The sequence below is a fragment of the Lepidochelys kempii genome, chromosome 1 (genome assembly GCF_965140285.1).
Source record: "Lepidochelys kempii isolate rLepKem1 chromosome 1, rLepKem1.hap1, whole genome shotgun sequence".
NCBI classification, from domain to species: Eukaryota; Metazoa; Chordata; order Testudines; family Cheloniidae; genus Lepidochelys; species Lepidochelys kempii.
The window spans coordinates 226,470,088-226,493,007 of NC_136380.1; the positions used below are offsets into that span (position 1 = coordinate 226,470,088).

The 22,920-nt window shown below is 39.7% G+C and overlaps 1 long non-coding RNA gene across 2 annotated transcripts in view; it reads right to left on the minus strand.

The window, feature by feature from the left end:
- The window catches only part of LOC144929531 (uncharacterized), a 365,984-nt gene extending 343,283 nt beyond the window's left edge, over nt 1–22,701 (minus strand). Inside the window, exon 1 of one of the 2 annotated variants that reach the window (XR_013634812.1) lies at nt 22,408–22,701. This is a non-coding gene — a long non-coding RNA (uncharacterized LOC144929531). Of the gene's footprint in view, nt 1–22,302; nt 22,371–22,407 lie in introns of those variants that run through there. The other variant, XR_013634813.1, reaches the window with a different exon arrangement.
- Nucleotides 22,702–22,920: the final 219 nt, after the last annotated feature.

Here is a 22,920-nt window from a genome sequence, read left to right on the forward strand (position 1 = left end):
AAGCTTGCTTTAGGTTAAAACTTTAAAAATAAATAAATGCAACCGCATATTCCAGGCGGTTCATTATATAAGTACAAAACCATCTCTGAAGTGCTGGAAACATTCAGGCTACAGACTCAGGCCTGCACAGCATCCTCATCGTGTGTTAATGATTACACATTCATTCACTACCAGAAACAGTTTCCTCTAGAATTATGCACAAAGAACAGTTGTCCACAGTAAATCTTTACTCTGCTTAGGTTACAATTACTTTGATTTTACAATGGCAAAAGAAATGAATGTTAAAAAAAAATTACAACCTGTGATGCACTAGCCATTTATCTTCTATATTAGACTATTTTATTTATTTATTTCAATTTTCATCCCACACAGAAGTTAGGGAATTAGCATCACTAAAAATTCAAATCTTTACTTTCTCCACAGAGGAGGTTACCATAATATGCAAGTCACTAAGTTGCTAACCAAACTCTTTTGGAAAGGAATTGCCTTTACAAATTCAAGCTGATCTTGGGAATGAGAATTATCCCACCTAGTTTTTTGGTCCTCTCAGGCAATATAATATGGGCTGTTCATGATCATTTTCCTCTATATACGCAATAACATTATATTTTTGGATTCTGAAGCATTTGTCACTTAGAATAAAAATTATACTATGATAGCCTCATTGCAAAACCACCTGTTAAGTGAAAATGCATTAAAAAAAATCATATGCTGTTTTAAAATGGTTTATCTTCTTATAATGCAGAAAATATGAATGCCCAATTTCTTCCTGCTGGAGATTTTTCAAATTGAAGTTTACACTAACCAAGATGTACAAGTTCTTTTACATACACACTAAAAGCTAACCTCACAGAAACCTTTAAAAGATTTCTTTTTTGTTGCTTTGACGCACTCTAGCCCCTTTTTTTGGACGTGATGAAAAATTGCTCCATTCCTACTTGGAATCCAAAGGAGAACAGGAAAGAACGTCTGAGCTCCATACAGATTCATTTTTATTTGCTTACAGGACGTGGCGGATTCAAAAGCTGGCTTCATTTTTCAGTATCCTTAAAGGACCTAACTTTTTTTTTTTTTTTTTTTTGGCAAGTAGCTTGGTTGGAACTTCAAGTTCAGCCAAAATAGACAATAAAACAGTAAGGAGGCATAATGCCAAAAATGCAAAGGAATCAGTATCCAATCCAGAGCCTAATTCCCTTCCCCCTTTTCCCCCCAGCGATTTACACAGGAAGACGTTAAAAAACAGAAAGCCTTCTCTTTGTCCTAGAATGAACTCTCCACATTTTAAAAGAGCTTATGAAATTATCAGACCCACTGGAGGCAAGTTAAAAGAGTGATATTGCTCCACTTGAACGGACAGATTTTTTTTTAAATCCATATGTTTTATCATTATATTGTTTTGAATTTCATACCGTTTCTGCTTCTTGGGAAGAATTCTTGTATGCACTAACAACATGTGGACATTCTCACACAAGACAATATGAAATTTGATTTAAGAGTAACCTCTTACTTTTTCACAATGCCTAACCTTAAATCATTCTCCTTGTTGGTAATAAACTTCTACTAGCCTCTGAACTAGAAATGTCCCAATGACAGAAAACTTAGAACTCATGTTTTGTTGCAGAAAACATTTTCTTTGAAATAATACTTTTTTAGAAAGTCAACTATGAACAATACCACAAAAACGAGGGGCAATGACCAATATAGCAATATGGGCCTTTCTGTGAGGATATGTGCACTGTTCTGTTACAGCTGTATTAGGAAGACAAGCAGGAGGAGGTTGAGGGAATTTCTAGAAGCTTTATATTCCAGTAGAAGGTATAAGTTTTAGAGACAATACCATTTTCCTTACTGCATAAAGTCCTTGTTACTCTTAGGCCTTGTCTATAAAACAAAGATTTGCCAACAGATATGTCTGCTAGAAGCGTGTGTGTTGGACGGGGGTGTGTGAAATCATACCCCTTGACCAATACTGCTATGCCAACAAAACCCCTACTGCAGCAGATACAACTATGCTGACACACAAGTTTTGCTGGTACAGCTAATATCATTTGGGGAACTGGTATAGCTATGCCGACAGAAGAACTCCTCCTGTTGACATACACTGCATCTTCTTTAGAGGGGCTCTGCTGGTGTAACTATCTCAGCATCGTCTCTGTAGTGTAGGTATGTCCTCTTAAGGAACACACTTGTTTTGTGCTTCCTTACTAGTGCACATGATGTGGTGTTAGAAGCTGACTTATTTTGAACCTGCATAAATAGAAGAAAATGCCAAAAGATTTTGATAAGTCTATGAGTGGAAGGAGAGCTTTTCCAGAATCCAAAGTGCAGCTAAGTTTGACATGCAAAAAAAGGAAGTACAGGTTAGTGCATTAATTTATGCAGTGCAGAATGAAGCTGAAATTATTATGTTTTGCCTTTCCTGAGCAAGGAAATATAGAATAACTGTGGCATTGGTATTAAAAAGATTAATGGGCATGTCATTCCAAGGGAAAGAATACACGAATGGGTGTGGTTTTAACCAAAAAGGGCCCAGAGAAAGTGTGAAAGGCTTTCAAAGGCTGATAATTGTGAATTTAGATATTAGTAAGGGGAGGGGGGAACATTAGAGTCTGTCTAGTAGTAGGGATTTTAAACAGGGAACTTTCAGGAGAATTATAGTCTGAGCTAACTCTGAAACAGGTGAGGCAACTGGCAAAGCACAGGAGTCTACTCAAAATACGTCACCCTGCAAGAATAGTGGTAGCACACTGCATATAAAAAGACATTTCAAAATGGAAAGAGAGAAGCATCATAACATTGCATGTGATATCACTAGGTTCCCTGAGCAGAAATGCAACAGGTATGCCAAGTGAAAATACAGGAGAGTCAGTCCCTTACATTTCCAGGCAGTAAAAACATGGGTTGGAAATGTAAGAAGAAAAAAAAAAGTCGGGGGGGGGGAAGAGGGGGAGAGACATTGGGAGCATGTCTGTCAAAGCACAGAAATCGCCCAAGCTATGGTATCTCATGGGAGTTGTAGTTCCAAGTCCCTCGTGCCTCCACTCTTCCCTGTGACTCCTGCTTTCTGGCTCGACTATATTTCCCATAATGTACTGCTATCTCCCTCATGTGGCTGACCTTCATGGTGCATCATGGAAGTTCCAAGAGGCTTAATGAATCAATAAGGAAAGAAAAATATCCACTGTGGTAGACATAGGGCTAGATCCTGGCCCATTCTATGGCCTTTCTGTGCCACTCTGGCAGTGCAAGGGGTCATGCAGCTGGACAGCTGAAGATTCTCCAGCACAAAGAAATCCCCAGCTGATATACAGCTAGTGGTGTACCACCCCTTCCACCCCCTCTTATCGCTCAAATGCTTTGTAGGAGTGTGTCATGGAGCATGTGACTGGAGTGCTATTGCATTACATTGATCCCCAGCTGTTGCAGCAGGAGCCTTTTGGCTGTTCTTACTCTGGTGGCCAAACTGACCCTTGCCAGCCCAAGAATCAAGAAATTGCAAAGGGAGTTGAGAGCCACTTCTGAGGTCCATTTTGGGTGCTGTACTAAACAAGCTCCACCACACTATCACCTGAAGTCTTTATATTAAGATTGGATGTCTTTCTAAAAAGATATGTTGTAGTTCAATTGGAAGTCATGGACACTGATGCAGGGTGAAAATTTTAGGGCCTCTGTTATGCAGGAGGGCAGATTAGAAGATCACGGTTCTCCTTTCTGGCTTTAAAATTTATCAGCCTATGAATGGGGCCATAATATTCAGTTTAATGGGTGCAACAATATTCTCCTCAGTGGAAGCAGCTAGCATATTCTCGCAAGTTTCACTCCACCCTGACTGTGCTAAGCCAACAACTTTCATAATGACATTCAGAAGATATTTCTTTCATCACTTCCCATTGGTCTTTGCAAGTGCCCTAAAAATTTTCCAAAGGAAACTGAGTGAGACTCTGCAAGCTCTACCAGGACCCCAGGAAGTTTATTTATATAACATTTTAGTCAGAGGAAGCACATAATGTAAGGTTTAAAGAAGTGAAGAAGGCAATTGAGGCTGCTGGACTAAAATTAGATAAAGAAACAAATGCTATGACAACTATTGTTGAGCATGTGATTGTGACAACACAGGGCATATGACCAATGAAGAGGGAGGATTCAGAAGAGCCAAAGGTATAGTTGAAATGCCATTACATAAAAATGTACTGAGACTGACATACTGTCTCAGTCTAATAAAAGCTTGGAGCAAATTCATCCCTAACTTGCCCTATAAAGTCCAAACTTTTTACAAACTGATTAAAACAGACAATGTAGACCTGGAATTAAGCGCAGGAAAACACTTCTGATGATCTTCTAAATAATCTATCGGCAGCAATCAGTCATTTTATGACTTTTCCAATTTTACAGACTTCTCAGAGGATGCCATCCAGCTATGGTCTGAGCGGAGTGCTGCTCCAGCTGTATGGAAATGATGATTGGAAGTCTGTAGTGTTTTGTTCCAGAGTAAAAAAGGATGCTTGGAGAGCATAATGTTCCCAAGATATTTTCATCAGTTCAAGCTTGTGACAAACTCCAAGGCATATGTGCTGCTAATAGCAGAGACCGAGAAAAGGTGGTCTTACTTCTATATCAGGGAAACCTCAGTGGCACCTGACATCTCATCAAAGAATCCTATGGATCACCAAGGTTCTCCTGAGGCTTTGGTTGATGAAGACGCACAGTTGGGTGTCATTTGGAGTGACCTGCTATCTTCACTATAGAAATTATAACTGATTAACACAGCTGCAAACCATACAGAAGTTTATAAGACACAATTGCACCAGTTACTTCATAGGGGCCCTTATCGAGCCTGTGATTTCTATGTAACAAGATATGAACTGTCCAAAACTAACGTATGGCATTTGTATTGTAGTCCAACTGTCCTTGCAGAACAAGAGTTAAGATAGGATACACTAGGGCTTTACAAAATGCTAGGAGCAAGCTTGTACATTGGAATGGTTATCTAATATAGGTCAAAATCTAAAACATAAGGTGGAGTCTGCAAGTCTTGCAGAATGACCAAAAAGACAATGGGTTAAAAATTGCTCTTATACTCCAGCATTATCTGATAGGCCTTGGAAGAGTTAAAAAGGCATCTGTATCTTTTTAGCATTCCAAAAGAAAAAAATAATTGATTACAGGCCTCAGCTTTCCAACTCTAAATTCCAAGTGTGAAGATAAAGCATATTACTTCCAGCCCCCACTACTCCCTGGTGCAGAGAGCAGTATGGCTCACCAGGTCATCCATTTATGGACTGATAGACCATAATGTCACCAACCACAGAGGTCAATCTTTTCCTAAAGTACAACGTGAAGACTGAGACACACTCAAGCTTTCCTAAGAAGTCTCAAGCTTTCCTTTTTAACTGTCAGAATGGATCCCAAAGCTCATCCAAGCCTAAACCAAGAGACCCAGTCCTGGTAAATTCTTCACTGAATGGCAAAAGATACCACACATCATCAGTTATCACCGGACATAGATGCACTCTGAAATCCTACATGGGAGAAAGTAATAAAAGTACTCAGCACAGAAGAGGCAGAATCCTCAACTGGTTACAAATCCAGTTGAATAGCTATATGATCCAAGTAGCAATGGCACTCACACCACAGTCTAACTGAAGTAAGATAATCCTGCCGAGAAGAGTCCTAACAGGAGTCTATGCTTTTGGAATATATTTCAAATGAATCAAACTGGACAAAATCATCCACAGAGTCAGAAGTTAACCAGATCTGGCCACTGACTCACCTGGGGTCTAATTTTTTTTGGTAAACATTAATTCATGATAATGAAAATTTATACAAGAAAATAAAGGGGGAGGAGTTATTTATGTATTGTTTCTTCCAATATTTGGCAGGAATCCAAGCAGGAAGGTTGGAGGAAGTTCTAGGAGCAATGAAGTAGAGAGAGTGTGTGTATTTTTAGAGATAATGTTTGTCCTCACTCCAATAAAATGACTTGGTTCAGTGTTAGAAGAAACTGAATCTTTGTGAGTCACATTCTTCAATCCTACATCAAGGACTGAAAAGAAAAAAAAAAAAAAAAAAAAGCTCATTACCATCAACCACATGAGCACACTGCCAAAGAAACAGCAAAATGGTAACTGGCCTAGTGGGCCTATGCTCAAGAAAGAAATCTAGAGCTAGATCAATGGGAACCAGGCCAACTGTCTAGACAGCAGGCAGAAAAACAAGCTGGCCAAATTTTACCATTTGCCTCCACCCTTTTGTAAAGTGAACAGGCAGACACAATGTGTGATTGAAATTGGTTAATTGTAATTTAAAAAGAGATGGACCTGAATCCCAATTCCACATTCAAATATCCTGCTACTTGGATGCCCAGATTAAGATCCAGCTTCCAAAACCCACTGGAACTGGTTCAAGCTTCCAGGTTCAATAGTCGCCCCAGTCACGTCCTATCTCTACAGATTCTTCCACAGGCCCAAGATAGGGGCACCTTGATGCCATTATCATTTCTCCCTCTCCAAGAGGGGGTCTTTTTGGATATAAGCTGGCCACTCTTCCATGATGGGGGCCAAGGAAAGCCACCACCACGCCTGAGATGTTCAATGGGAGGGTTGATACAGATATAAAACTGTACAAATAGCAGCACCAATGAGCAGCATTGCTGTCTTCCTGTACCACCAATCCCAGAATCCTTTGCATGGTTGCAAAACGAACAATAAAATGAATTATGGCATTCATTGACCAAGAAGTGGCAGTGGAGATGGCAGCAGGAAGGAAACTGAGAGCGAGGAAATATACAAGTGTCAGCAAGGAACAGTTCTCACTAGATATCTGCCATTTAAGTTCAGCAGTTGTATGCAAATTTGAATCCAAACTTTTACAAGGAACTGGATGAAAATCTGAATTATCCAATGCTACCTTTGGTGTTCTCCAAATCTGGAGCCCCTATCATTGCCACTTTTAACTCATCTCTAGATTTAAGATATAAACTTTTACAATTCACATTGGTCTTTGATTATTTAATGGGGTATGTCTGTAATGACACGACATGGGATATAGATATATATATATATATTATAGTTAAAGCAGGAAACTATTAAAAGTGGTCAAAAGTGCATAAGAAAAATAATGAAAATCTTGTTGAACTTGTGTGCATTTCTTTGACAGGATTTACAATTTCAATGAAAATCTTCATTTAAAAAAATCAAATTTTGAAAAACTAAGAAGTTCTATTATTTATACTCAGGCAAAAGAAATTTAGGCCCCAATCCTGCAGGCACTTATGCATGTACTTTTATGAGACTGCTCATGATAGTACAGTTAAATCTACGCATAAGTGCCTAAAAGGTCTCAGATAGTAATTTCAAAAAATTGTTATAAAAATAAATATAAATGATTTGACTTGACTGTAACATACTATGCTTAAATAGCTATATCAGACATATAAAAATAAATCATACAATTCCTTGTTTCTTTACACATTTTATCAAACAACCAAAAAAAGAGAATTATAGTTTAGGCTCTTTTTCCAGTATATTCAACTATGCTACCTTTTTGCTGTAGCAACCAGGCAAGGTACTAACAAACTTCAACAGGACTTTATTTTTTAAAGTGGAAACCTCTTTACCATGCTGCTGCTGCACCCTCAGTAGCTCTCACTCCGCCTCCTCAACTTCCCCCCACTCCTTCCTGTCCTTTCAGACTCCCAACAGCCAGTGCTCCCAGTTCTAATAATTACAAGCAGCATCTAAACACCACACTTTTCTAGCAGACAATGTGGTAGAATCGATCGGACACCTTATCTAGTGACAATTCAGCTTATAATATACAAGATTTATGTCATTATAGACCTCCTTTGTATCTGAAATTATAGTGAGATGAATATTAAAATATATTTTCAATGAGTAAATGAAAAAAACTAGAGTCACATTTTTCTCGTTTCTTTTCTGGAAATATTCTAGCTATTGAGTTTACTAGAATAAATGTTCACCAAAACTACATTTTAAAATAAATATTGCAGAATGTTCATGGAAAACAAATTCTGAGTTTGTAACCACAAGTACACATATTAGAAATTTGAGTCTACCACTTCTGATCATTTTACTGGAGAACAGAAACATGCTATGTGATTTGTGTGTCCAATTAAAAAAGAGTTTGAATTCCACTATTGATTACTCCAACAAACAAGCAATTGACCAAAAATTATTTGCAGAAAATTTTCAGGGAATATTTCTGAACAATAAATAAATATGAGAAAATTGCACTTGGTTCAAAGATAATCTACAAACACAAAGGGTATGTCAACACGTTAAGCTGGGTGTGAGTCTCAGCTCAAGGAGACAGACTCATACTAGCTCTCATTGTGTTACCAGCTCCAAGGTAAATGTATCCAAAGAGGTGAAATTTGTTAAATGACTTATTTGTTATGAATAGATTCTAATAGACACATAACACAGTAAAAAATACTGCACAGTAAAACTGTTTTTTATTTGAAGTGATTTGTCGTTATAATGAAAAGAATTATGAGAAAAATATCAAAAACTTCCATATTTTTTACACTGCTCAATAAGCTTAGCACTATTTACAAGAATTATTTTGTAACATGATTTGCAATATTTTTTTAAATGAATGGCAACATGACAAAAACATCAGTACTGATTATATATTGAACCAGTAAACTAGGACTAAATTAAACCATAAGCCACAACAGCATACACATTAGTATACTATTTGGGTGAAATTTTCCCATAGCATGGAGGGCTAATGCAAAGTCCTCTACATCACTGAATTTTAACATACAGGTTGGATGGGGGTTTCCCTATTCTCTGCACTAGCTCCACCATAGGCCAGCAAGGAAAGGCACAATATGGGTGAGTCAGAGATGAACCCAAAATTATTTACATTTACACAGATACAGTTTCCCAGTACATTGTGCAACTGACATGTAGAAGCTGTAATCATAAACTGAAACAGCAATTATGGGGGGCAGGAGGAGCTTTGTAGCTGCCACAAACACAAACCTTGGGTTGGGGAGTGGTGTATTTAATCTCAAAAACCATTTCACATTCAGAGCACAGAGAGCCCAAATAAATACCCTGGCTTTGTGTGTGTGGAGTAGATTTCATCCTTTGTCACCAACTCAGATGCCTTACCGTGCAGCACAAGGCCAAATGGTGTGAATTATATACAGAGCATAAAATAAGGAAAGAAAAATAAACAGAAGATAATGTCAAAGGCTTAAGCTCTATTTCACCATAATTTGTTTCAAGTTCACTGCAGAGAAATGCCTAGACTTTCAACATCCTAAGGCAGTTAATGATACCAAGTAGTCACACATTCATTGCCAGTGAAATGGAGGGAAAAAAGGTAAGAGAGAGAACAAAGAAATTTAAGTTACCTAGTATAGGAAATTGATATGCAGTAGGTTCCAGGAGCACAAGTTAAATGCACAGACATGCACTGGCAACGGGCCTGTTATTAACAGAACACAACCCTCAAAAGACTTGAGTTCTGTTTCTAATTTTAAACCCATGAAGTTAAAGTGGATTTGAAATTAGGCAAAACGTGTTTACCCATTCCTGTTCAGAATACCAAAGAGAGATAGGCAAGCTCCAGCCTGGGGTCAAGAGGGAAGAGTGGGTGCAACAAATGATCCTCCTGCTTCCCAACCTGAAGTGTGGTGAAGCAGAGTCTGTAACACCCTCCTAGCGGGACAGCACAAAGGAGCAGCTCACACTTTGCATGTTTCTCCTTGAGAGCTGTCAAATGTGAGGGCCTGCTGGCCGGTCTCAAAGGCTCTCTTTTGTTAGGTTTGTTGTTTTTAAAGCTTCAAAAAGGTTGCCATTCAACAAGGCAAAGAAACTGCTTGTGGGATGAGACATCTCCTTTTCTGAAAAACAAGGGTGTCAGAATTTCAACCAATCAAGTCCAACTGAAAATGCATATTATAGGCTCTTTACAGTAGATCTTTTTTGTTCTGGGGTTTGTGTCTTTTTGACTTCAACCATTTGTGTTGCACATCCTTCTATGAGTTAAGCAGAAATCACACGTTTATTTGTGCGCCTGATACCTGTATTCTGCCTTCCTTCTGTGTTGGTTACCAACGAGAGTAACCCTTTATCCAAGCAAGTGGAACACATGATCACCTCAGAGAAGACTATTAATGACACTCCATGAACTGACTGGAAAAAAGCAGGTGCTAGAAAAAGGCATCGTCAAGCCTTGCACACCATGCCACCTCCTCCCCATCTCCCCCGAATCACCCTCTGCAGACTACCCTGGATCATCACCGGAAGTGCAATGGTACATATTATTTAATGCATTAAACACAGAATGCCAGCTCTGTTAATGACAAAGAAGAGCATGAAACTGTCATTTTTCTTCAGCTCTCTTTCCAGTGAGTTAAGTCAAAGCAAATTTTTTGGCAAGAAAATCACCAAAAAGATCCAGGAATTCAAACATAAATCTAGTATCACGCCAATGTAAAACAAAAAAAAAGTTTGAATTAGAGGGACACAGTCCAGCAGTTTATACTAATTGTAAAGTGTGTCAAATTTTATGATCAATCTAAGGGGGAATTTCTCTGTGTTCAACAACTTTTTTCTTTCCTCCCCCGTTTAAATTTTGAGGGGAGAGTAGTAGATGGGCACACACAAGCAGCTTCAATTGAGAGATTTTTTTCTTCCCTGCTCTAAACCACAGGCATACACTCTGCATCCTCTTAGCTATTTTTACAAATTGTTTTTAACTGTTTCATTGCTTTACAACTTAGGCCTTTGTCAATAAAATGGTCCCTTAAAATGTTGAAAGTGGTCGCAGAATTGTTTAAAAAAAATTTTTTTAAACACTATCAGACAAGATCCTTCATCTTCTATGACAAAGGCCTTTGAACAACTCAAAAGCAATGGTGACCTAAGGAAAATGCATACTAATGCTAACACAAGATTAATAGATTCATAGAGACTGGACATCATGGAGCAGTCTGACTATAACTGAAAAGACTCAGTATTTAGAACAGGATTTAGTAATTAGTGATAGTATTTGGTAGGGAGGTTAGTTCATCACAATTTGCAACCGATTTCCAGAGTGGTTAAAAAACTAAAAGGAACGGTTCCCAGGAGTAGCAGACCTGGGAATTTGCTGATGGGATAGGGGTAGACCTTGTGGCCTCTGAAGGCTGAGCCCCTCCTGCCTCCCCCACACTTGTAGTATCCATGATGCAGCAGCATGGAGCTCAACACAGGCTACAATGCGAGCACGTATCCAGGGTTCTAGGCAGGCTTGTACAGCCCATACTGAAATCTCTACTGCCACGTCTTCACTGCTATTTTTAGCCATGATAGCCAGATTAAAGCTAGTGCAAGTCTACATAATCAAGTTGCAATCACACCTCTGATTAGAGTCTCTGCCCCAAGGAGCATACATTCTAAGATCCTGAAAACACTTGTGTGATTGAGTAACTTTGTGCACATGAGCGTTTTCAGGATTTGAAAGAGGCAACAAGTGAGTAACAAATAATAAGAGGGAAAGGAAAGGGAGGACAAGGTTAACAGTAATAAAATCATGCAATTACTTAGTTAGCGAGGGCAGAACTTGAACATTTTGATTCATTTGAACTATTAACTAACATTCAACTCAATAAAAGTATTTTAAATCCACCACTCTGTTTAAGGTTGCCACCTTTCTAATTGCTGGTAACCAGACCCCAAAGGCCCTGCCTCCTGCTCTGCCTCTTTTCCCCAAACCACTACCCACACTCTACCTCTTCCCTCATGACCCCACCCACATTGCTTGCTCCTCTTCCTCACTCCCTCTGTTGCTTGCTGGATCATCTCCACCTCCCTTCCCAATCCCCAGCTGTGCTCCCACTGCTCCAGGGCTGGGACAGGAGCTGCTACAGCCTGAAAAAGAGCCTGCCTTCAGGCAGGAGGCTGGGTTAATGACCCGGTGCCTCTCTCCACTACACAGTAATTGGACTTTTGGTGTCCGGTCAGTACATCTGACCAGACACAGCCAAGTTACCCTTTTTGACTGGACTTTTCAGGTGAAAACCAGGCACCTGGTAACCCTAAATGGCATCCAGACACAGAAGCCAAAACCCAGACTGTCCGAGTAAAACCCAGATGGGTGGCAACCCTAACTCTGTTAGATAATTTTTTTTTAAATGATTCCGGGCCAGATTGTGAACCCCTTAATCCATCCAAGCTGCAGTCACTTGCATGAATAATCCCGATGCAGAACTAAGCGGGACTACTTCTGAGAGTACCTGCTCACCAGTATGAACAAGGGGTTCATAATCTAGCCCCTGGGACGAAATCTTCCCCTATTGAATCCAACAGGAGTTTCTTCAGAAGGGCCAAGATTTTACTCCTGGTGTTTAGGATATGTGTATTAGAATCTAGTTATGGTTTAATGTCTTGATTTAATAGATTTAATTGAAAATAGCAAATAACCATTAATATTGACTAATCTGTCAAACTTCACATTTAAATTCAAAGTAGTTGTTGAGTTAATATCAAGAAAGTCTTCTAATTTTCAAGGTTTTCTGCATATGTAATTTTAAAAAAATGATTAAAAAAATGTTCCTGGACGGAAACCATAAATACCAATCTGCAGCCCAAAGTAAAATGTTTATGGAGGAGTTATATACCCCTGAGAAGAGATGGCTAACAATGGAAATAATGTCACTAACTTCATTGTAGCAAAATGAGGGAAAAAATAGCTTAGCGCAAAAGACTAATACTTTAAACTTGAAAAAATCTATTCTTGAAAAAGGAACAACAAAAGCATCAATTCTTTTCAAACTTTTACACAAAATAAATACAAAAGATAACCCATATAAAAAAATTATTGTTAATCCTTCAACAGGACATGTTGCATTTAATACCTATCACTATTTTAAGTAATGTTTTTATATTGTACTACAGCTTCAAAGAGAGGACCCCAAATTCTGCTCTGTAAAATCTTGATACAATTAATTTCAGAAATACTTCAAATGAGATTTTTTTTTCCTTGAAGAAATTTCCTGGATCAAAAAAAAAAAAAAAAAAGACTAGTCCTAAGATTAAAGTAAAAATAATGTTCCTCATAAGCATATAACAATTTAAATCAGTCATGGGTAATTTACGTTTCTTTGTTTTCTGACCATATATAAAACAGCCAGTGTGGATCTCTTTGTAGTAAGTAATGTATTCGGAATAACACCTGAAATTACAAAACATTTCCAACTATGTAACCATGAAATATCATTCTGAAATTAGTACCATTTTTATTTTGCTACTTTCTATAAGAACTAGCATTATGATTGGGAACTACATTTGTAACTGCTCAAAACTAACAAGTGACTTACCTGGATCATAATGTTCATTACAGAGCAATGTGCACTGTCAATATGTATTTTCACAACAAGGTAAGAGCCATGTGATAGTTTATAAGGCTCTGATCCTTCAACCAGATCTGCACAGGGTCAGAAGTCTATAACCATGCAGACTGCCAACTGATTTCAAAAGTGCTGTATGTGGGTGCAGGAGTCACCTATACAGATCTGATTGCAGAATCAGCACCTACATTTCTAAAAATGTAACAGTTACTCAGTTCAACATTTATTATATATCATTCAGAATTGACTTGTTTAAAAACTACAAGCCATATAACCAAGACATTTTTATAATTGCTTTTCACATACTGCAAATCTAATCCACAGGAAGAGTCACGAACAGCTTTCAGGTTGTGACCATCCTTCCTTTCTTTATAGTAAGATGGGTGAAGAGGTTTCAAAATATTGCAACATGGGGTCTCGGTCGAGAAAAGGTTTAGAACCACTGGTCTCATCTAATGATCGATATACTGAAATATCTTCCTCCCTTCAAATTAAGCAAAAACAAAAAAACAAAAAGCTACTCTCTGGAATTTTATGTAACCTCCTCGCACCAATTTAGTGCTTCATTCATCCTCTGTAGTCATCAATCTTCCTTGTAGAATCCTGCATCCACCCTCCACACCTATCCCCTCCTCTTATAACACCTTCTGACTTCACATTCCATGAGCTATCCATTATCCAATATTGTGGTCTTTACAAATCCTCTGTGTTCCCACTCCTCTTCCATGCCCCCTTTCAATGTTGCCTTTTTTTCCCCAAAAATCTTTTGATACCCCTATCAACATCTATAAACTGAATGAGGCAGGGGACTATGAGGGGGATGAAGAATAATTGACTTATTTATATATAAATTAATACAACAGGACAAACAAAGAGGGGAAAAAAAGCCTCAGAAAACTTAGTCAATATAGACAAGACAAAGCATGGGAGGAAAACAGGAGCAAAGAGGTAAAATTATTTGCCCAAGGTCAGTGGCCGAACTGGGAATAGAAACCAGGACCCTTGACCGTCAGTTCAGTGTTCTATCCACTAGACTACACTGTCTTACGAGCATTGTGAGCATGGGTCAGGACAGAGAGGAGGCTTTCCAGGCCTTGCTCTAGCTCTGTTAGCAAGACCTGTTCTCTGGTCCTAATGCCCAGCCTGGTTCCCAAGTTCTATAGTCTCCTGTAACCCCCACAATTCTCTTCACTCATCCCATAATGAAACAGTTTTGACTCTTACTTTAAAAAAAATGTATTTTGAATGTTCTTATTTAATTAAGGAATTTCCACTCATTGGTAGAAAACAAATGACATGTAGTCTTAAATATGGAGCTGCTAATGGATTAGAATCCCAGCTTTAAATAGTATAAATCATTAATCTCTAGCTACAGTGCCACATGAAATATTTGCTATTAAAATCATGCAGGAATTAAAGTGGGAGAAGCGAGACAAGATGGTAATCATAACTAAGTGATTTGAGTCAGAAATTTCATGATTCCCCAAAGCTACAGAATTGCTTTGGCAAAACAAGTAACCTCAGGTATAGGTTCACCCAGGTGTGAAAATGCAATCCCCTCACCTGTGGTTGAGCCTATGAGGAAATTTCTGATAGCAAACCAATGATAACAGGGAAAAAAGTGTTGAGGCTTGCATCAAGATATAGTATTTAATCAAAAAGTTTATTTCCTTTAATCGCTCCAAAAACTACTCCAAATTTAAACTTAGACTGGAACAGTAGCCATTTTATTGTTCCCCTTATTACAAAAAAAAGCTACAGTACTTAGTGTTATCAGAACACTAAATTCCAAAAGCTACAGGGAATCCTGCAGAATACAAAGTTAAGGACTAGATATCTTAGAATCTTCTTGGGTAGTATCAGCCTAAAACAATATACAGGTCTCCTAGTGCCCTCAGAGTAAGAAAAATTCAATACACATTGCTTCAAAGGCAAAGACATCAAACTCAATTCACAAGAGTCAGGTGGCAGGAAATAGTAAGAAAGTGCACAAATTCAGTAAGTGTTTATGCAAAGAGCAAGCTGCCTCTCAAATATCCAAACAATGAAAACCATACTGTAGAATGTACTTACAAAATTTATAGCATACGAGTAGAAATTCATAATATTTTTAGAATACATAGCAACTTTGTTCGCTCATAACCCATATTGAAAAATGTGTTTCATATTTATTGGGGGATATCCAAACGCTTTTGGCATTTTATTGCTATTGCACTTCAAACTCCATTATCCTGTAGAGGTTTGCAGGCAAGTTGATGCATGGGCATTATATTGTATAGCTACAGCAACATGATGAAGAAGCTTGATGCATCACACTACACATTTGCTGAGGTGCCTAAGACACATGCTCCTGAAACATAGGCATGTTTTGTCACCTCAGGAATTTATACATAGAAATCTGTTTGTTAATTATTCTAAAACTACTCATGGATAGAGTTTATTTATTGAAGTTACCTATTTTGCTGGCTTACACAATAAATTATGGAAGAACTGCATTTCTCATATTTTCACTATTGTCTAGTCCAATTATTGGGAAAAAAATCTTTTTTAAGTGAAGTTCTTTAGTCACAGAACACATTCAGAAAAGGCAATGGCAATATAAGCTTCCCCAAACCAGTTTCTCTCAACATTTTAGTGATCCTTACAGTGGAAAAAGACACCTATGAAAGGGACAGTATGTACCTACTTTACCCCTCTTTGTGTATTCCTCTCCAATCTCCTTTGTAGGACTTGGGCAATTAAGATTATTTTTAATTTACATCAAGAAAGGGCAGCACTGGCTATTGGTACATATCACAAAGCCAGCACTTTCACAGGTGATGCTAACTGGCTTTCTCAGTAGCAGAGAAGAACTGAATGGATAAGGAGATTGAACTCCAGGCTTCCGTCCAACTTTGACACTAGGTACTGTAACTAATACTATAACAAACCCTCATTGGATGTGGTCCATAGAGGGCTTCATTCTCAAGGCTGGGACAATCTTTCACTTTATTAAACAGCATTATATTTCAAGGCTTTTGGTTGTTTTAAAAAGTATGTGTCTAAGGTTGAAAGAATCAGAATATAGTATGCATCTTCAATATTGATCTTTATTGATGACCTCGGTGCCATTATATATAAAAGATACTTAAAGGACTTCAGAACTTTAGGAGCTATCACATGGATGATTCTGCACAGAAGCTTAATTTAGGAAACTATTATGTTCCTCAAGGTGAGATTTCAGAAAAGTTTAAACATTATTTTCCATCACTGAATACAAGAGTACACAGCAAATCATTTAAATCTTTTTCTATATTGTGTCATACCAAGAAGTGATTTTTGTTTCTATGTTCCGTGTGACTTTGCTTATAATAGAGCACTTGCATTCCCAATTTTGATTTTAAATGACCAACAGATGCAGTTAATGACTGTTTGTTAAACTATTTTATGAAAAATATTAATATATTCCCAGCAGTGTTTAAAAAAGAACTAAGGAGTATCCTACAGCTCTCTCCTAAGCAAACTCCCAGTGAAGTCAATGTAAATTTTGTCCATGCAAAGACAGCAGGATCCAGACGTATAGAGTTATCATAGAACAGATCACTCACTGTTATCATATTAGATACACATAGTCATTTAATAAATGCTGACTTGATTTGGCTGGTGTCAGAATTTAGTTCAACAAACCTTCTGGCCAAGCAAAAGCACCTGATTATTTTCCTTTTCTTAAAGATGTAAGTTTTTAAAAAAAAAATTGAATAAAATCACTTCTGATCACGTTCAAGCGCATCTATTTAGGTTTTAGCAGAAATGTGGTGAATGAAGCTTCTCCTTTCTATGGATATCACAAAACATTCTCCCTACTGGGCCTTAGTGATTGTATTGTAAATGTTACACTGAAAAACACCAAAATAATGCTCAGAAAAACCTTTCCAAGCTGAATGAATAAAATCACAAGTGAATCCACTCATCGCTCCACTGACACTATGTGCAACAGATACTATGAAATGTGAAGCAATGTTGGGTATTTATTTTAAGAGCTGATGTGTCTCAGTTATTAGACTAATATTTTGCTTCAGTCACAGTAACCTGTCTCTTTTTATACAGCAGTTGTCAATTTCTTTGAGGAACTAAGCAAGATGTATGTCTAACAAACAGATTAACATACATCAGCAGTTGGCTCTTTAGTGCATGTTCCATTATGTTACCATGTTCAGTACCTACATTACTATGTCTATAATATACAGAAGGACGGAGGGCTTCCAGAAGCTACTCAATGGTGACAATAGTAGCGGTTAAAGCAGCTCCTTCGTTGTGATACGTAATGGCTAGTTGAAGGCCTTTTATTTGCAAGCTGGACAATATCCAGTACTGAAAATTAGAGCGTCTTACTTTCTGACTAACAGATCAAATGCATTATTAAATAAGAGATAAAATAATAGCCAGCTACAAGAGGAATTTATTTTTTATTGTTTAATTTTGAATTTGAGGAGCACTTCTTAAAAAAAAAAAAAAAAAGGCTGTTTTAATCTAAATGCAGAGCCCTTGCTGAAAATAACCATGGAGAAAAGCTGTGGGTTTATTTTGTTGACACTGCCAGGAATACAAACAGAACTTTAAGAATTAATTACAATCAGTATCACTGTCTGGGTCCATATTTCCTCCTCTCCCTCATAGACTCAGAGACCTTTCCCCCAGAAACATAAAGCATTTATTGATGCAGGCAGCAATGGTACACTCATTGATATTCAGAGTCTCATATTGCTAGTTCAGAGTTTTTGAAACAACCAATGACATTAAAAAAAAAACAATATTCACTAAAATATTTTTAAAAGTTTCAGTGAAGTCTAAGAGTGACGCTGTCACTTGTTTGCATCAGAAGCTATGACCTCGTGCATTTATGTTTTTTGTGGAGGTTGTATTTCTAAGACAACCAAATCAGACTCACTCCACATGGTTCTGGTGCAACTTACTGTCAAATATAATGAAACAAGAGTCTGAAGGACTGAATTATTTCAGACCATAGTACTCTTCAAGGTTTCAAAATACTTCTCTATCTGGATATAACAATACTGCCATAGTTTATTTGAGTGTCAGAAGACATATGCTATTTAAGCAAGAATTGTGATGATGGACCTTGATTTTGCACAGCTTTATGCTCTTAAACCTGAATGTCTGACTTAGTGAAAACACATGTATTTCTCTTTCATGGAGTCTTCATTGTTTCCAAACAAGGAACAGGCTAACACCATCCAAATGATGAAGGTTAGCAGGAAATAGGTAATTTAGGGAGCATTCCTGGCAGAGTTCCACACATGGGAATCTAAAATAATTTGTATTTTTTAAATTTAGGGAATCTAAAATAATTTGTATTTTTTTTAAATCTAGTCTCCTCCTTCACAGAATCTGTTTTAGCTTATTAATGGGACAGAGATTGTGTGATGGCTTAAACATGTTACTATTATATAAAATAACTTGTTTTCTCCTGTTTCTGACGTGTAGAGCAGTACATTTTAAAGATCAATACAGTTACGTAAAAGTTAGTTATTCATGTTTACTAGGTAATAGAGGCTGTAACACAGAGGAACAATATACAGCAGTGTTCAAGGTTCACTCTACTGTATCCAGAAAAGTTATTGGTAGGCATTTTGCTTTTTGGTTAGCCTAGCAATACAGTATCTGCTATATTTTTACTTTTAGAATTGACAGACATACCAGTTAAAATTATAAACATAGATTGTTGCAATTTTTTTTGCAGAAGTTTTCACCATGAAAACATCAACTGGACATATAACTAGCTTAAAATACCTTTCTTTTATAAGAAGTAGGTGACTTTCATTTACAACATTCACTTCTGAAGCAAAGTAGAATATTGAAGGTACATTCTATGTTGAGTGTCAAATTAAATAAATAAATCACATTGTATGTACTGTACCAGGAAATATTGCATTTGATGTACATTCAGCATAACTGGCTTCAAATAGATTACATCATATTTTTTTTGTTTTAACTATATTACAAATGTTGTTTCAAATCTCAGCACAACCCCATCTTTTCAATTAACTTATTAATAGAAACATCAGAGATTTCTGATTCTTTAATCTTTTACCTATACAACACACAAAGGCATTCACAGCATTAACCCCAAGTTCCCAGACTCCTAGATTTTCCATTTTATGTCATACTGTAAAAATGGTTAATAAGATCAGTAATTTCAGATTTTTTTTAATTTTGACCATCTGTTCAAAAGGATAAAGGCAAAGAGGGCTTATTATTAAACCACTCAGTTACTTTCAAACACACTAAAACGTATTATTTGTATATCTAGATTGTTCACCTTCTATTGACTTTTGATACACACAAAAGATTACTCGTACTATCATAATGACAAGGACCCCAGTGATGGACCAGAATCCCACTGTGCTAGGCGCTGTACAAACTCAGAACAAAAACACAGTCTCTGCCCCACAGAGCTTACAATCTAAACGTAAGACAAGAGACAGATAAAGAGACGCACATGGGGAAGTACAACAATCAGATAATATTGGTCAGAATTTATATAGTGCTTTTCAGAGTAAGACATTGTCTTCACTGACACAAAAGTGGGAGGGGGGGACGTGAGATTTAAAAAAAAAAAAGTGAAATAAGTAATATGGGATACGTAAAACCCTAAGAGGAGACAAGGCATTTGTAGTGTTTACTTCAAAGTAGCTACATGAGGTCTGCACTATACCCTGCCACCCGTGGTTGACCTCACCTAGTTTATCTCATAGCAAACACTACAAATACCTTGTCTGCACTATGTTTTTACATCATCATAGCTAACATACCTTAAGCTGAACTAACTCAAGCTGTAGTTTATATCCCCAACAGTATACTCATCTCAAGTTAAAAGCACCACCACACTTAAGTTAATGGATGGTGTGTGTGGTTGTAGAGTTAGGGGCAACATTTTAGTTTATAATTCTAGTTAACTCTACAGTGAGGACAACCCTAACTGTCTGATACAATAAAAATTTATCAGCAGAATTTAAAAAACCATCTGCAGAGTAACTATGGGGGGGGGGTTAAGTCACATTTAATGTCACTAAAGCATTTATCAAACTAAAGCCATGCTGTTTATCAGATAAAACCACAACATATATTATTATTATTATTCTAGGGCTGGTCAAAAATGTAATTGCACAAACATGTCACACCATATGAGTGGATATGCAAATTTTAGTTTTAGAAAGAGAGAGAAAGTCAGGACAGCTAGATGGCAGAGAACAGAAAACAGAGCAGAAGCAAGTCAAGGTAGAGATAGATACGCTATGTATCCTCCACATATGGCTGTTCTTGCAGCAGGTGTACTTTACATGCCTCTTCACTTGACCACCAAGCCGCACACTTAACTGTTGAGCCTCTTCCATATGAAGGGGGAAAAAATAACTCAAAACCAGACTTTAGAGAGCAGAGTGAAGGCCCATTGAAAATCAGCAGAGACTGAAGGAGCTAAAGAAGAATTGCTCTCACACTGCTGGCAACAATTAGGAGTTACAAATCAGCCCAGATTTATTAACCCAAAACGTTGCCTGAAGAAATGTGGAGGAGGAAGAGTGACACAGAGCAGGGGGAGAGGTGTCATTTTAAAATATTCCCTGTTCCTCTTCCTTTCTTTTTCTCTACTGGATCAAATTTATGTTGAAGATGATGGAGAAATACCTCATCGTCCATCAATCACTGAATGCCACTTGCCATCCACCCACCCAGAGCAGACAACAGGGACTCCCAAAAGAGGAAATTTCAGTCCCCAGTCAGCCTGGTCACCCCCCTCCTCAATTCTACTGGGAGAGCCTGCCACAGAGAGCTCCGTACCCCTTCCTCACCTTGCTTCCTGACAGAGCTTGGCAGCCCGTCAGCGTAACCCTTTGCCTGTTCACCCTCTCTCTACCAGACAAACCCCGCCACTCACCCACTTCTCTGCCAGTCCAACAAATCAGGACACAGCCAAGCCCTTCTTATCCCTATCTTCCAGTTAAATCTCTCCCCCCCACCCTTGGTCTCCTAGATACCGGTCTCCAGCCACCCTTCCTCCCCTCCAAGTCACACAGCATTCTCCCCCCATGACTCTTCTCTCCCAGTCACACAAACCATGTCAGCCCACCCCTCGCCCCATCTCCCCAGACAGGCGCTTTCCAGGCCACTCTCTCCTTAGCCTTCCCCCACCCTTAGTCCCCTCCCTCACACACTGGGGCGCCCGCAGCCAGCCCTGTGCCCCTTTCTCTCCCCCTAGACAGACAGACAGACCTGGAGCTGGCTGGGGCAGGGATGTATGGGTGAGGGCAAGAGCCCTCCAGCTACAAGCCTCTGCCGTGGGCGTGGGGCTTCTTGTTGTGCTCACGGTCTGCGGGAAGGTCACTTGCAGCTGTCACTATACGCCCACCCCCAAGCCACTCGGCCCACAACGGGGGAGCGGGGATGCTAAGGACCTTCCCCAGGTGCATTAAAAGTGCCTCGACTTCCCACACATGCAACACAACCACCCCGAGCCCACCCTGCATAGCCCCACTGCAACCAGGCCACGCCCCAGGGCCCAGCCCCACGGCCACCCCAAAGCTCCGCCCAGCCCCACTGCGCCCGGGCCAGCCACGCCCGAGAAATGCCCCCGACGCACCCTTTCTAGATAAAAAGCAATTTCGCGGGGAGGGGAGACGCCCCAGGGCCCCTCTCCCCTTCCGGCCGCAAACTCCTTCGCAGCTTCTCCCGCTGTTTGCAGCCCGCGGAGGGTCCCCACCTGCCGCGAGTTAGTTGCGCGCAGCCCCCGTGGTCAGCTCCGCCAGGCATGGGCTGGGCTGGGCTGGGCTGGGCTGGGCTAGGCTGGCCCCCGGCACCGAGAGCCTCTGCACCAGAGCCCGGAGCCTTCGAGCGTGTCCCCTGCTGGCGGGCTCGGGTCCCCCGGCATCGAAGCCACTCACCTCGGCCTCAGCCCGGCTCCTGCAAAGCGGCTGGCTCCTCCCAGCCGCACCTGCCTCGCCCCGGCCCCGGCCCCGGCTCCAGCCCCGGCCCCGCCAGCGCCTCACCTTTCTCCGCGCTCGGAAGTCGCTGCCTCAGCGGGCGGGCCCGGGAGCTGGGGGAAGCCGCCTCTCCCTGCGCTCCCCACCTCCGCCCGGGGCTGGGGCCGCGGCAGCACCGCCCTGCACCTGCCGCAACGTGAAGCGAGGGCAGGCGCCGGTGTCCGGACAGCGCCGCTCCCCTGGCGAGGGGGTCCTCGCAGGGCACCTCCGCACAGGGGCCCGGCCTGCCCTCACCCTGGCCCCGCTCTTTGCCTCGTCCCGCCTGTGCTCTGCCGGCAAAGCCCCCCGCCTGCGACGGGAGCTGTCAAACACACTCACACGGGGGCCCGCGAGAGCAAGTTTCAAATTTGAGGGCAGGGGGAAATTATTTCAGAGGCTTCAAACGTGGGGACGCTAAACACCGTTAACGGAGGCTTTAAAAAGCGTAATGGAGAGGTTTGTACTCGTCAATGTGACGGAAACAGTGGTCACTGGGGAAAGGAGGATCAGAAGATAGCTGTATACAGTGAAAGTCAAATT